Here is a 15,929-nt window from a genome sequence, read left to right on the forward strand (position 1 = left end):
GGAAACGTCAGTATCCTATTTCTTTGGAAGGGAGAAAAGGGCTACAACCGGTAATTGAGACTTTAATACGAGACGGACTATTAGAAGAATGCATGTCACCTTATAACACCCCTATACTCCCAGTAAAAAAGTCAGATGGATCCTATCGCCTAGTTCAGGATCTAAGAAGTTTGAATGCTATTGTTCAGACCCGCCACCCAGTGGTACCTAATCCCTATACTATTATGAGTCGGATTCCCCCAGACCATGAGTGGTTTAGTGTTATCGACTTGAAGGATGCCTTCTGGACTTGTCCGTTAGAAGAGGAAAGTAGAGATATGTTTGCGTTTGAATGGGAAAATCCATGGACAGGTAGACGGAGACAGTTTCGGTGGACTGTATTGCCCCAAGGGTTCACTGAATCTCCAAACCTGTTTGGACAAATGCTAGAACAAATCCTGATGGACTATCCACAATCTGATGATTCCCAACTAATGCAGTATGTGGATGATTTACTATTATCAGGACCCAAGGAACAAGAAATGAGGAGAGAGACCATTAGACTCTTGAATTATCTGGGGAAAAAGGGTCTACGAGTGTCCAGAAACAAGTTACAGTTTGTTGAGAAAACTGTGATATATCTGGGGCACCAGATAAGTAAAGGACAGAAACGGATTACCCCTGAACGAATTGCGGGAATCACTAGAATGCCTTTACCCCGTAATAAGAAGGAAATAAGACAATTCCTGGGACTCTTAGGATACTGTAGGTTATGGATAGAGGACTACTCAGTTTTGGTGAAGTTTATGTATGATAAACTGACAAATGAAAATGACTATCCATTGAAATGGACCCAGGAGGAGGAGGGATGGTTCGAGGACTTGAAACATCACCTAACACGAGCCCCAGTGCTCACTCTGCCCTCTTTAAAACAGCCCTTCCAGCTATTTGTCACTCATAACCAAGGAACAGCTGTGGGAGTTTTAACACAAGAAAAAGGCGGTCAGCGACACCCAGTAGCTTTCCTTTCCAAAATGATGGACCCAGTGTCTCGCGGATGGCCGACGTGTATCCAGGGAGTAGCGGCTGCTGCTCTGTTGGTAGAGGAAGCACGTAAACTTACTTTTGGAGGAAAGATGACTGTGTACACCTCCCATTCTGTAAGTGTTTTATTAACACAAACTGCCCATCGATGGCTGACTGATTCTCGCATATTAAAGTATGAAACCATTTTAATGGTTGGAGAAGATTTACAGTTTGCAAAAATTAATAGCTGCAACCCAGCTCAATTTTTATACGGCAGTGAAACAGAGAAAGAGGTGGAGCATGACTGTGTCGAGTTGACAGATCTTCAGACCAAGACCCGAGAAGACCTTTGCGATACTCCGCTGGGAGAAGGATATGAATTCTACATTGACGGCTCCGCCAGATGTGTTGACGGAATGAGAAGAAATGGGTATGCTATAATAGAAGGAAATACTTGGAAAGTAGTAGAATCCACGAGACTACCCGGAAGCTGGTCAGCACAATCCTGTGAACTATATGCCTTGCAGAGAGCCCTCAGAATACTGGCAAAGAAAATTGGAACGATTTACACAGATTCCAAATACGCATACGGGGTAGTGCATACCTTTGGTAAGATCTGGAAGGAGCGTGGTCTAATTACATCAAGAGGAAAGGAATTGGCACACGAACAGATGATTACTCTGACTCTAGAAGCCTTAACATTACCCCAAGAAATAGCAGTGGTCTACATACCAAGCCATCAAAGGGGAGATAACCCGACAGCAATTGGAAACAGACTGGCTGATGAAGAAGCCAAAAGAGCAGCCATGCAACAAGAAGTCCGTTTGCTGACTTTAATCCCAATAAGGCAAGGCATAAAGACAGCTCCCATTTTCACTGCTAAAGAAGAAAAGAACATGGATCAGCTGGGCGCAAGCCAGTTACCTGATGGAACATGGAAAACACCAGATGGAAGAATTGTTCTAAATAAAGAAATAACTCGCAATATTTTAAAACACCTGCATCAACAGAGCCACTGGGGCACCCAAGCCTTATGTGACACAGTGCTTCGAGAATATGTGTGTAACGGAATCTACACCTTGGCCCAACAAGAGGTGCAAAATTGTTACCTATGCACAAAAATTAATAAGAAGATAATGAGGACAGGGACCATGGGAGGTCAACCATTAGCCATACGCCCTTTTCAACGTATCCAGATCGACTTCACAGAGTTACCTCAAGTTCAAAGATGGAAATATCTGTTGGTGATAATAGATCACTTTACCCGATGGGTAGAAGCCTTCCCAACAATAAATACTACAGCCTCTACAGTAGCTCGCCTCCTCCTAGAGCAGATAATCCCCAGATATGGTATAATGGATTCTATAGACTCAGACAGGGGTCCACATTTTTCTTCAAAAATCCAGCAATTGATTTGTGATGCATTACAGGTCTCTTGGAAATTACATACCCCTTGGCATCCACAAAGCTCAGGGAAGGTCGAGCGTATGAATGGAACACTAAAAATCCAATTGACAAAGTTAATGGTGGAAACTAAAATGCCTTGGATAAAGTGTCTGCCCCTAGCCTTATTGAGAATTCGTACTGCCCCACGAAAAGATGTAGGGCTGTCCCCTTATGAAATGATGTTTGGGCTTCCCTTCTGGAGTACAGTTGAGGGGTGTCCCACCTTGGGGGAAGGGGATATATTTGTTAGGAACTATTTACAGGCACTGTCACGCTCTCTTACAGATTTACGAAAGAGAGGACTATTGGCACAAACACCGCCTCTAGACTTTTCTTTACACAAAGTGGAACCAGGAGACTGGATTCTTATCAAGACCTGGAAGACTGAAAAACTCCAGCCCCAGTGGGAAGGTCCATACCAAGTTCTCTTAACTACAGAAGCTGCAGCACGAACAGGAGAGAAGGGGTGGACACACGCATCCAGATTTAAGGGACCTGTAGAGGCGCCACAGGACCCTGATACGAACTCAGATTGGACTTGTATTCCTGGAGAAAAACCTCTTACCTTACGATTTCGCAAAAAGACTTAATTCACAATGTTATTGTTATGTTCTTTGATTTTTCTTAGTTTGCCTATGTCTTTATCAGGTGTGAAATGTAAGAAATGCAGAGATACAGTGGTCCTGTTTCAGGACCACATTTGGGGAAGAAAGGAAGGTAATTTCATTTCCCATACCTCAGTTCCTGAGAAATGCTGGGCAGAAAATACCACCCAACATCCATATACCCCTTGTGTGGAAAAAGAAGGAAATAATATGGGTCATTATATACAGATTCCTAATACCACTCCTTTCCCTCTTAACGGTTGGAAAGGTGACTCAAGCCCACCATGCCCTGATGGACTCTGGTTTTGCATACACCAACGTACTGTTCCAATGAGAAGTTACACTCCACACTCGAGATTGCCTGTCCCTTTAAGACAGCCGGACTTAGTTCGAGTCCATCCAAATAACCATGTAAGTTTCGGTAATGCAATTGGGGGAGATAACCTTTTTGTAGATCTGGCAACTAAAATTGCAGGAACTTTTAATGTAACTAATTGTTGGGTCTGCGGGGGTCCACGGATGTCAGAACAATGGCCTTGGTGGGGAGAACCTCTCAATTCATTGACCATGATTTCCCGCATTTGGACAACTAACCGAATGAGATCAAGAGAAACCTGGTCTCTCTCTAACGTCCCCTCTGGTTTTTATTGTCTCTCTCCTACTGGGTATTTGCCAGCTCTCTCCTAAGGACTTTCTCCTAAGTCCCTGCAAGGCTGTATGGATTCGCATTTCGCCTGGTGTTTTCACTTGGTTTCCTAAACCTCAGACTTGGTTCTTATCCACTGTTTTTAAAACTAATTGCCTACCCCTGTCTAATAGCAGTATTCAGTTTTGGAATTGTACCACTTCCACCATCACAGGACCATACCAATCAAATCCTGTTCTTAAAAGAGTTTGGGAAAGGGGGTATGGAGTATCCCCAAATGGATTATTCTGGGTATGTGGTAATAAAGCTTATACTCGTCTTCCCTCACAGTGGAGTGGAACTTGTTTCCTAGGAATAATCCGCCCAGAATTTTTCCTTCTACCCCACGATCACGGTCATAAATTAGGCGTGAAGGTCTTTGATACATTACATCGTGAACCCCGCTCTACCACGGTACATTTGGGAGAATGGAGAGATGATTGGCCTCCAGAGCGCATAATTCAATATTATGGTCCCGCTACATGGGCTCAAGATGGATCTTGGGGTTATCGTACTCCTATATATATGTTAAATCGCATAATTCGCTTACAAGCAGTGCTTGAAATTGTTACAAATCAAACAGCTATAGCCCTGCAATTACTTGCATCCCAGCAAGGTCAAATGCGCTCTGCTATATATCAGAACCGTCTAGCCCTAGACTATCTCCTAGCCACGGAAGGAGGTGTATGTGGCAAACTTAATTTGACTAACTGCTGCTTACAGATTGATGATAATGGAAAAGCCGTTCGTAAAATCGCTGATAATATTCGTACAGGTTCAAACCTGGCATCCTTTCCCACAATTTAATTGGATGGACAAATGGTTTGGAGGAACCTGGTGGCGTACCTTCTTGTGGGTCATCGGAGGTATTTTATTCCTCCTACTTATTTTGCCCTGTATTATTCCCTGTCTACGCAGCCTGGTGATTTCCATGGTCGAACAAGCTATGCAACCAGGGGGGATGGGAGACCCTGTAAGACTTTTATTTCAGCGTGAGATTAACGTATCATAAAACATTTCTCTTCCCTAGCTTAGAATCCCCATTCATATCTATACATATATTCAACACATTTTAAAGAGAGAAAGGGGTGGATTGTGATATAGAGAATTTAGGTTAAAAAGACTTAAGTTAAAATGTGATGATTAATCATAAACAGGGAAGCCAGAACGGACAGAGAGTTTACTAGCAGTCAAGGACAGAAGGAGCTGCTGAATATGTTTTTTTAAACCTATCTTTTCATGGTCATAGTGAGAGACATGCAGGAGACAAAGGATTGATAAGAAGTGTGAGAAACAGAATTTAGTGAATGTAGAGTTCACAGCGTACGTAACGAACGTGATAATTAATAATGCAGTTATACTTAGAATGTTTTTGTAATACTAACCAATTAAAACAGTATTAATAAGAAGGGGAAGGGCAAATAATAAAGGTATAAAAATCAATGCACTGTATGTATCGGGGCTTAACTGGTGAGAAACCAGTTGAGTCCAACTCTGCAGACTTGTAAATAAAGCTTGTCGTGTCATCAGTTTTAAAGAGACTCATGTGTGAGAAGTTTTATTTCTGACACCTAACCCCTATACCATTATGAGTAAAATTGATTCCCATAATCAATGGTTTAGTGTCATTGATCTCAAGGATGCATTTTGGACGTCCATTAGCTACAGAGAGCAGAGACATGTTTGCCTTTGAATGGGAAAACCCCTTTACTGGCCGTAAAAACCAATACCGGTGGACTGTCCTTCCTCAGGGCTTTACAGAATCGCCCAATTTATTCGGTCAGGTCCTAGAACAGATATTAGATGAGGCTCCTCGGAGAGAAAATTGCCAACTCATACAATACGTTGATAACTTGTTAATTACAGCGAGAACTTATGAATTAGCTAAAGATTTTACTGTTGCACTTTTAAATTTTCTAGAGAAGAAAGGTCTGAGAGTCAGCGAGTCCAAACTACAATTTGTGCAATCCGAAGTTAAATACTTAGGACATCTAGTGAGTCAGGGAACCAGGAAAATTAGCCCAGAGAGAATAACTGGTATTATGCAGATTCCCCCTCCCAAAAATGCCCAGGAACTCAGGAAATTCCTTAGGTTAGTGGGATTCTGTAGAATCTGGATGGAAAATTATTCTAACCTTGTCAAATTCCTTTATGATAAACTTCCCAGTATAGGAACCGAACATCTTGACTGGACGGATGAAGAGATCAAAGATTTTAACTTCGTTAAACATTGCCTTACGCGTGCCCCAGTTTTAGCGCTACCCGACTTAAACAAACCTTTTGACTTATATACTAATACCAAAGCTGGGGCAGCCACAGGAGTGCTCACCCAAAACAGGGCAGGCTATAGACAACCAGTGGCTTTCCTGTCAAAGCTTTTGGACCCCGTTTGTCGTGGCTGGCCAGAATGTGTACAAGCCATCACAGCCACTGCAATTTTAGTTGAGGAAGGGCAAAAAATTACTTTCGGCGCCCCTATGATAGTTCACACCCCTCCCACAGTCCGCAATATTCTCTTACAACGTGCTGGGAGATGGCTCACGGACCCTAGAATTTTAAAATATGAAACGATCCTAATGGATAGCAACGATTTGACCTTACTTACAACTAAAACTCTCAACTCAGCAGCCTTCCTCATCTCTCCAACTACTGACCAATCCTCAAACGATTTAGAACATGTGTGTTTAGAAGTTATCGACTTACAAACCAAAATTAGGGAAGACTTAACTGATGTCCCTTTAAATGAAGGAGAAAGATTGTTTATTGACGGCTCTTCACGTTGCATTGCAGGAACCCGCTATAGTGGGTATAGTGTAGTGGATGGTAAGCAAGGACTGGTGATCGAAGCCGGTCGCCTCCCTGGTCATTGGTCAGCACAATCCTGTGAACTATATGCCCTCTGTAGAGCACTCCACGAACTAGAGAACAAGGTAGGAACTATCTACACTGACTCTAAGTATGCTTTCGGTGTAGTCCATACCTTCGGTAAGATATGGAAAGAACGAGGGATGATAACTGGCAAAGGACAGAAGTTAGCCCATGAACACTTAATTATCCAATCCCTAGATGCTTTAACACTCCCGTCCGAAATTGCCATAGTACATGAGTGGGGACACCAGACTGGTAACAGTCCTGAAGCTAGAGGCAACAGGCAGGCTGATGCAGCTGCCAAACAGGCGGCACTCAGAGAAAAGATTCACATGCACCAGCTACTGCCCACACCAATAGAGATTAAAAAGACCCCCATCTTTTCATGGGAAGATGAGGTCTCAATGAAAGATAAAGGGTTTCGCCAGACTGCCGACGGGTTGTGGTGGACAGCAGACGGACGGCAAGTCCTTAACAAAGCCCTAACTCGCCAAATTATAGATCAGCTACATCAACAAACACATTGGGGAACCCAGTCACTTGTTGATACCTTTGGACGTTCCCTTCACTGCCCTGGCATATACACTATTACTAAACTCGCTACTAGATCTTGTCCCATCTGTCAGAGAATCAATAAGAAATCGATGCGCCCTGTACTGCCTGGCGGTCGCGACATTGCCGTTCGCCCGTTCCAGCGCATACAAATAGACTTCACTGAACTTCCTAACATCGGTATTTACAAATTCCTCCTTGTCATGGTCGATCATTTTACACGATGGGTTGAAGCTTTTCCCACCCCGAATGATCGCGCCAGCACTGTTATCAGAATACTCATTGAATGTGTCATTCCACGATACGGTAGGATGCAGACCATTGATTCAGATCGAGGTACGCATTTCACCTCTCAGGTTCTCCAGGGTGTCTGCAAGAAGCTAGGAATAGACTGGCAACTACATACCCCATGGCATCCCCAAAGTTCGGGTCGAGTCGAACGTATGAATCAAACTTTGAAACTTCAACTCACCCGACTTCATGAAGAGACTGGTCTTTCCTGGATTAAATCGTTACCATTAGCCCTGATTAGAATTCGCACAGCCCCTCGTAAAGACATTGCAGTCTCACCATACGAGATGATGTTTGGGCTTCCATTTATGGGATTCCACACTGATTCTCCCATCCCCGAGGCTAATGACCAATACATTTCAAAATTTTTACAAGGGCTTTCTACTTCCATCCACGACTTGAAACAAAAGGGACTATTAGCCCAAACTCCACCCTTAGACTTTCCTATACATTCTATTAAACCTGGTGATTGGGTTTATGTCAAAGCATGGCAAGATAACCAACTGAAACCTGCCTGGGATGGTCCCTACTATGTACTTTTAATTACAGACACCGCCGTACGAACAAGAGAAAAAGGCTGGACCCACATTCAAAGAATCAAACCAGCTTCCGAACCACAACATCACGACACACAGACTCAACCCTCAACCTGGTGTGATGTTCCTCATCCTTCAGACCTGAAACTTACACGGCACCGCGACAAAGTGCCGTGATGTTACATTTATTGTTGTATTGTTTTTTTAACTGTTTATGTCACTTAATTACTCGTTATGTTTTAAGTCCTCCTGGAATAGGGGCAGCAGAGGTTACAATTGTGCTACTTTACAGTGTAGACAGGGCATAGATTTCAGACAGATATTTTTTTCATAAGGCTTTCCAATACGGACCAGGGGAACAGAGTAGCGATAGTCAGTTAACAGCCTACATAGGTATTATTACTAATCAATGTACATTTCGCACACAGGGAGAGAATACATGTTCTCATTCACACACATTGGCTTCTACTCACAACCTCACTGATACTCGGACTAAACTTAACAGGCAAGCTGCAACACACAGTTAAATCACAAGAAACAATCCCCCCCAGCTTGGTCTCTTTTCATCACAAACAACACCCCGTGAAGGGGAGCACCAGTTACAAACAACGTGAGCTGCTACAGTACTCTAAAGCTGCTTGGCATTTCAATATCAGACTCCAGACAGCCTTCGGAGATCGGTGACCCGAGGGTTCGGGGCTGAAGAGGAATGTCAGATACTAGCCACAATTCAACGGAACCGCCTGACTCTCGCTACTCGTTCACTGCTGAAGGCAGCATTTCTCACAGACTTCTTCAGGACTCGTTCGCTGCTGAAGGCAGCATTTCTCACAGACTTCTTCAGGACTCGTTCGCTGCTGAAGGCAGCATTTCTCACAGACTTCTTCAGGACTCGTTCGCTGCTGAAGGCAGCATTTCTCACAGACTTCTTCAGGACTCGTTCGCTGCTGAAGGCAGCATTTCTCACAGACTTCTTCAGGACAATGCTTCCAACAGTTGGGCGGTTAAAGACACTGCTTCAAGACTTCAACGAGAATCTGCCCATGCTCATGTTCAGACTTGGCAACCTCGGACTGATGTGGGATGGACTAGACTCTTTACTGAGAACTGGAGCCTGATACTCACAACCCTAATAGCAGCTGGACTTGCTACTCTGACCTTTATGGTGCTCCCCTACCTAAAGACTTTAAATTCATCGAACCCTTCTGCAGAACACGACACCCCAAAGCCTTAACTCTCCAATGACACAGAGATTACAATTCGGTTATTGACCAGCTGGGAAAAACAACACCTTACACTTTACAGCATCAGTATTACTGATCTAAAAGAAAAGTGAGGATTGTGAGAGATGCGAAAACTGATCTAAAATTATGAACATGAAGGAAACTAAAATTCATACATCAGTTAATGGCTGTAACCAATACAAACAGGATGAGCTTGGGGATTAGGATGCAGGAAAGCAGAGTCAGCACGATTAACATAAGAATCTTCTAGTCTTTGTGACAAGAGCCACCATAAGTCTAGGATAAGGAGTGGTAAGGAACAATAGAATGTAGGAAGTTGAGGTAGTCTGGATCAGATAAGGGTCTCCTAGCCCTAGACAGAAGTACCAAGTCCTACATATCTAATTAGTTAACCTTTCACAGATTTATACATATTAAATTAGCCAACCCTAGACAGGATGAGCCAACTCTGCATACCAAGAGACTGTAGCCCCGAGAATCAGGAAGGTGTGAATAAGGACAATAACATGAAGGGACACCAACAGGATACCCCCTGGTCCTCCAAGTATACTGAAACTACACGTAGGCAGGAAAGATTGCCTATGCCAAACTCATTCAGGGGGCAGAAGAATGTAAGGGGGAGGGTATTCTGATACTGAAATTGACTGTATAAAAGTTGGGTGAGCCCCAGTGTATGTGTAAGGGGAAGCACCCAACTTTGCATTGTTGTTATAATAAATGTTCTTTGTTCTCAATTTTTGTCTCGAGCAATTTATTTAAAGGTAAATTCTGTTTCTAACAACCCCGACCTCTGGACTGGACTGACCTTTCAAATTGAGGGGTTGGGAGGGGCGGTCACCCTGGCAAAGGAAATAAAAGTCCGTGCCACGGTGGGTGATAGCTCTTCCCCTATCTGGTTACATGACCTGGTGGCTGCTACTGACGAGTGTATCCTGGGTATTAATATGTTGGCCGGTTCGGCCCTTAATACTAGCCAAGGGGGATTTGCATTTGGAATTCGGACTATTACAAAAAAACTAGTAGTGGGTCAGGCTAAGTGGGATCCTGTGATGGTGCCACCCCTCATGAAACCAGTGTGCATTCCACAATATTGTCTCCCTGGGGGGCAGGAAGAGATTACTGCCACCATCGATGCTTTGCAAGAAGAAGGGGTAGTGAGACCCGCAACGTCGCCCTTTAATAGCCCTGTTTGGCCGGTCCAGAAGCCGGACGGCTCCTGGAGAATGACAGTTGATTATTGCTTTTTGAACAAACATGCCCCACCACTTGCTTCAGCAGTTCCGGACATTGTTACCCTTATTGAAAACATTGCTACTGGGAACTCGGGAACATGGTATGCTGTCATTGATCTCGCTAATGCAAAAAAAACTAGTAGTGGGTCAGGCTAAGTGGGATCCTGTGATGGTGCCAGTATCGCCTTCCCTCTCAATTCACCATTATATTGATGATGTCATGATCCAAGGGGCCACAGAAGAGATGGTACAGGAAGGTTTGGAGAGTGTCCAAGATACCCTGATGCAAAGAGGGTGGGCCATTAATCCCGCCAAGATACAGGGCCCTTCCCAGACATTTATTTTCCTTGGAATTCAGTGGCATGCTGGAGAACAAGTGGTTCCCGATAAAGTTCGCAATAAAATCGCAGACTTGGCCACTCCTAATAACAAACAAGAGATCCAGCGTTTCCTGGGGTTATTGGGATATTGGCGACGCCATATTCCACACTTGGCATTGCTTTTACATCCTCTGTATAAGGTTACCCGAAATAAAACAGACTTTGTATGGGGTGACGATCAGGAAAGGGTGTTCCAGTCCGCCAAGCAGGCTATTCTTCAGGCCTTGCCCATTGCTCCCCACATTCCAGATACCCCCTACGAACTACAGGTCTCCATTACTGATGATGTGGCCTGCTGGAGCCTCTGGCAGAAACAAGAGGGTTGCTGAGTCCCGCTGGGATTCTGGTCACATAGCATGCCTGAGACTGCCACTCGTTATTCTGCTTTTGAACAACAGTTACTAGCCTGTTACTGGGCCCTGCTGGAACTGAAAGAATGACAAGTGATGCAGATGTTCAATTGAGACCTGCACTTCCAATAATGAATTGGGTTCTGGTTAATGACGCTAATCTAAAGATCGGGTGGGCTCAGCAGTCTTCTATTGTTAAATGGAAGTGGTCTATTCAGAGTTGAGCAACTAGAGGGCCTGAAGGGGTGGGCCGCATACATGAACAGGTGGCTGATCTTCCGTCTCGTCATGAGGACGTTGAACCCGCCTTGCCCCCTCCCCTACCTCCTTCATCAATTCAGAGGGGTAAACCATATGATTCGCTCACTCCAGCAGAACAAGAGGATGCCTGGTTTACTGATGGTAGCAGCCGGTGGGTGCAAGGAAAGCAGAAGTGGAAGGTAGTGGCTTACCATCCCAAGTCAGGAACTCATTTATTGGAGGAGGGAGATGGTGGCTCCAGTCAGTATGCTGAGTTGAAGGTGGTCACTTTACCACTAGACCCCCATGATCACCCTCTTCGCTTGTTTACTGATTCCTGGGCCGTGGCTAATGAACTAGTGATATGGATGCCTGATTGGCAAAAGAACGACTGGCTGATACATGACCACCCAGTATGGGGCAAACAGTTGTGGCAGCTGTTGTGGGATGCTTCCCATCATTGGGAGATAACCATATATCATGTTGACGCCCATACGAATGTGACGACGAGCATAGCACGACAAAATGCAGTAGCAGATCAGCTTGCCACTATCAGCCGCGCCGATACCGACCCCCTGGCTCGATGGGCACATGAACAGAGTGGCCATTTGGGGGAGAAGGGATCAGCTCTGTGGGCCCGTACACATGCCTTACCCATCCATCAGGACAATGTCCGCCGGGTTGTGCGGACATGCCCAGCATGCCAGCTTGTAAAGTTCCGCACCGTTCCTCCTGGTCTGCATGGCCGAATAAGACGGGGAGCTCGCTATGCCAGACTGTATAGGCAAACATTACATCCTAGTAATGGTTGACACCTTTTCAGGCCTGGATTTGCTCTTCCCACCAAGATGGCTGACCAAGCTAGCACTATCCAAGGACTAAACCATTTAATTTCTTGTTATGATGTACCAGAGGGAATTCAGTCTGATAATGGCTCACACTTCTCCAGGAAGGCAATCTGTGATTGGGCAGCTGACAACAGTATTTTATGGGTCCACCATATTCCTTATTACCCGCAGGCTGCCGGGTTAGTTGAACGAATGAATGGCTTACTGAAGGAACAAATTTGTTTAACACCACTGGGGACCCTGAAGGGGTGGTGCCATGTGCTGCAGCAGGCAGTCAACCATTTGAATCATCGCCCAATGAAGGGACGCACACCTTTCCACTGACTTCTGAACGACAGCCTATTCCAGAGGAAAAACAGTCATTGATCCCATTCCCGAGCTAGAGAATGTCGGACAAAAGGCATGGGTGGCATCACCAGGTAGTGGCCCTCCTGTAAAAGGGGAAATAGTGACACCTGCCCAGGGTAACACTCGGGTAGCTATTGGGGCAGCAGAGTTTATTTTGTGTCGGACTCTGGCCTTATCCTACCCTCAATTTGGTCTGTGTCGTCTGAGTCCACCGTGCTCGTTGAATGAAGTGATAGGAGAAGGTATTCGGTTTCACAATCAGTTTATTACATAGTACAAGAATAAAGCTTAACAGAGCTCTGGTTCAGTCATTGGTTCATAAATCACCTTCTCGGTGAGCTATTCCCCAAGACTCACACCTACTGTCCAGTCTCTTCTGTTTATATAGATCAACATTTTTACATTGACCAAGAGTTGGCTTTCTTTGATAGACTCCTTGCATAACATTTATCTCAAGCAATTTCCTGCTCTGCAATTATCGATGGTGTGGACCTCCTATCTTAATCCCCAAGGCCAGAACATCCTGTTGTTTTGATCAGAAGTCAATTCATACCCCAGATATTTCTAATTATTTCTTTGTTCTCGGCTGGCCATAGTCTTCTGTTGTAATCAACACCTCCCGTGTACCCTTATGACATCATTCCTACTAAATTGGTTTATCCATTTTATTTGTCTCTGACATTCTCAGTCATGGTACTCTTATCGCTTATCCTTGCAATACACTTATCTTCCTGTCACTGGCCTGTTTCAGAATAAATCACTGTCCCTATGGTTCCTCCAACCTCATCCTGTCTAACTTCTCCTATCTGCTATCCTCTTACTCCCATGTGTGCTTTACAATGAGCAGTGTAACTTTGGGGATGAAAGTATTTTCTCTCTTTGTATTTGGAGGCAGCAAATTCTACACATACTATAATCAGCCAACTTTTCTACATACTGTGGCTGTTACTTAATTGCATTAATATTTCCCTTAAACAGTATAATTGAAGTAAATAGTAAATTGTTACATAGTAATGGATTAATGAATATATAATGAATAGTACATAGGCATATTTTCCATGATTATTTAACCCCTTGGTTCCAACAGGGGAGACCGGCAGTGCGAGTCGGGGAGAGGAGGAGAGTCTTCATGATTTGGAACGAGGTTAGTTGAATTCCAGACACTAAAGCCAAGCCATCAGGGCCCTTGCTCGGTCTGCAGGCTTATGATGTTTCCACATTCTCTTTGACAAGCTTGTCGCACCGTCAGCTGTTTGTGGGCGGGAAGCCATTTATGAATGGGCTGCATCTGACAGCTGGTTCGTGTAACAGCAGGTCCTCGTGTTATTGTGCAGAGGACCAGGAGCTGGCTTTAGGGAAGAGGTGAGAATGGAGAGTTGTCTGGAATGTTGTGAGTTGTAGCTGACCTGTCTGTGTGAGTGTCCCAATACTCATTTCTTAGTCATTCACAACAATCATTTAAAAGTCTGCTCTATCTTTCAGAATACAGTTATAATAACATCTTAACTCTTCTACCCAGCACATTCACTTCATATGCAGAGGGCATGAACTGCCAAGGTAAAAGCAGATAGGACACTTGCACTCTCGGTTTTTTGAAAGTGAACCTTCCATATTTTATTAAAATTTTAGACCTATTATCCACTTTCGATGCAGAGATGATGGGCAGCGTAATGTTGATGTTGTCATTTAAGCAACTGACTGGTGCACAAGGATGTTTTTCGGTCAGGGAATGGTCTATGAGTGACCGCAGCACATTCTGCAGGCCACTGCCACCCGGTTCAGGATCTTTCTAAGGAGGATCTGCCATGGTCTTCGAGGCAGATCCTCCTCCCAAGCAATTCGAATGGGATGTTCTCTGGGGTGACAGTGACCTGAACTTCCCTCATCTTGTAGGAAGATGGTGAAATCTTGTTCCTCTGAGATCGTACTCATTCGATGAATGGTCCAATGTGATGGGAAGTAAATCGGTGTAATTCTTTGCGGCATCGTGATATGTGTTCAGCTAAGTCGTCAGGATATCCAAGAGTCGTGAAGTAGTCTGACAACTTGCCCACTGCACGATGTTTATAGAGTAAATGGCGATTGTGATGTCACTGAAACCAGCCAATTAAAACCCAAAGAAAATCTCCTTTTAAGGTGTAAAAGCTGCCTGATGTTGATCTATTATAATTTATATGATTATAAGTTGAGGAAACATCCCCCCCCAAAGAAAATCTCCTTTTAAGGTGTAAAAGCTGCCTGATGTTGATCTATTATAATTTATATGATTATAAGTTGAGGAAACCCCCCCCCCCCAAAGAAAATCTCCTTTTCAGGTGTAAAAGCTGCCTGATGTTGATCTGTTATAATTTATATGATTATAAGTTGAGGAAACGCCCCCCCCCCCACAAAGAAAATCTCCTTTTAAGGTGTAAAATCTGCCTGACCTTACAGTTCTACACGACGAATTACCAGACTTTGGACATGGTACAGATATTCAAAGATGATTCCTAGAACCATCTCACAATTCCAGCTCTGAAACAGGCAGCCTGGCCCTTCTTGTCCAGGCCCAACACTTTCTCTCTTTCTTAATATTTCATCTAAAATCACAGAACAGAACATGAATTACTCCATTCCAGTACATATTGTTACGGAGTCCAGAGGACCCCAAAACCCAGCAGCAATAGAAAGGCACCACAGCACAGGGTTACTTCAAGAAAAGTAGTTGTTAATTATATTTGAAGAAGAAAACAGAATTAAATTGTAACTGATTCCTGTGAGAAACCCAGCTAAGTGAAGAAATAATTTCACAGAGTCAGTGGGTGAAGTGATAGAACCTTTTATTCAACGTTCTTGCAAGAGCGGGTGTCCTTCAGAGAAGGGACATTCACTGATATATTTACTTTCATTTTTATGCATTTCTTTGTGTTCATAAACCACTCCTTGGTTAATTGAATTGGTCATTTAACTGAGGAACTGTTCATTTAACCTCTCAAAAGCTGTTCCTCTCCTCGTCTTAAAGCCCGCCCTTGTTTACTTCTCCCATTCCCCTGATTTTGCGACCCCAAACTCTTTATTTAGTCTTATCCTTATTTGGTCAGATGCTTTGTCACATGTTCCTTTCAGTCTTTTAAATAGATCATTCTTGGGCGCTCTCATTAGCCCCAATATGACTCGGACAAAGACTGAGGGGAATGATAGGCTTTATTGTACTAGAGACTGCTGGCCCGGGTCCAAGGCTAGGAAGGAGCGGGAAGGAGAGGGGCCTCGACCTTTATGGCTGGGGTCACATGCGCAGGACTAAGGGAGGAGCCAAGGTA

At 44.1% G+C, this 15,929-nt stretch overlaps 1 long non-coding RNA gene across 1 annotated transcript in view; it reads left to right on the plus strand.

The window, feature by feature from the left end:
• The first annotated feature begins 13,710 nt into the window (after positions 1-13,710).
• LOC138746348 (uncharacterized) overlaps positions 13,711-15,929 on the plus strand; it is a 32,352-nt gene continuing 30,133 nt past the window's right edge. Inside the window, exon 1 of the long non-coding RNA XR_011346886.1 lies at positions 13,711-13,774. This is a non-coding gene — a long non-coding RNA (uncharacterized lncRNA). The remainder of the gene's footprint in view (positions 13,775-15,929) is intronic.

This window comes from Narcine bancroftii, chromosome 11, assembly GCF_036971445.1.
Source record: "Narcine bancroftii isolate sNarBan1 chromosome 11, sNarBan1.hap1, whole genome shotgun sequence".
NCBI classification, from domain to species: Eukaryota; Metazoa; Chordata; class Chondrichthyes; order Torpediniformes; family Narcinidae; genus Narcine; species Narcine bancroftii.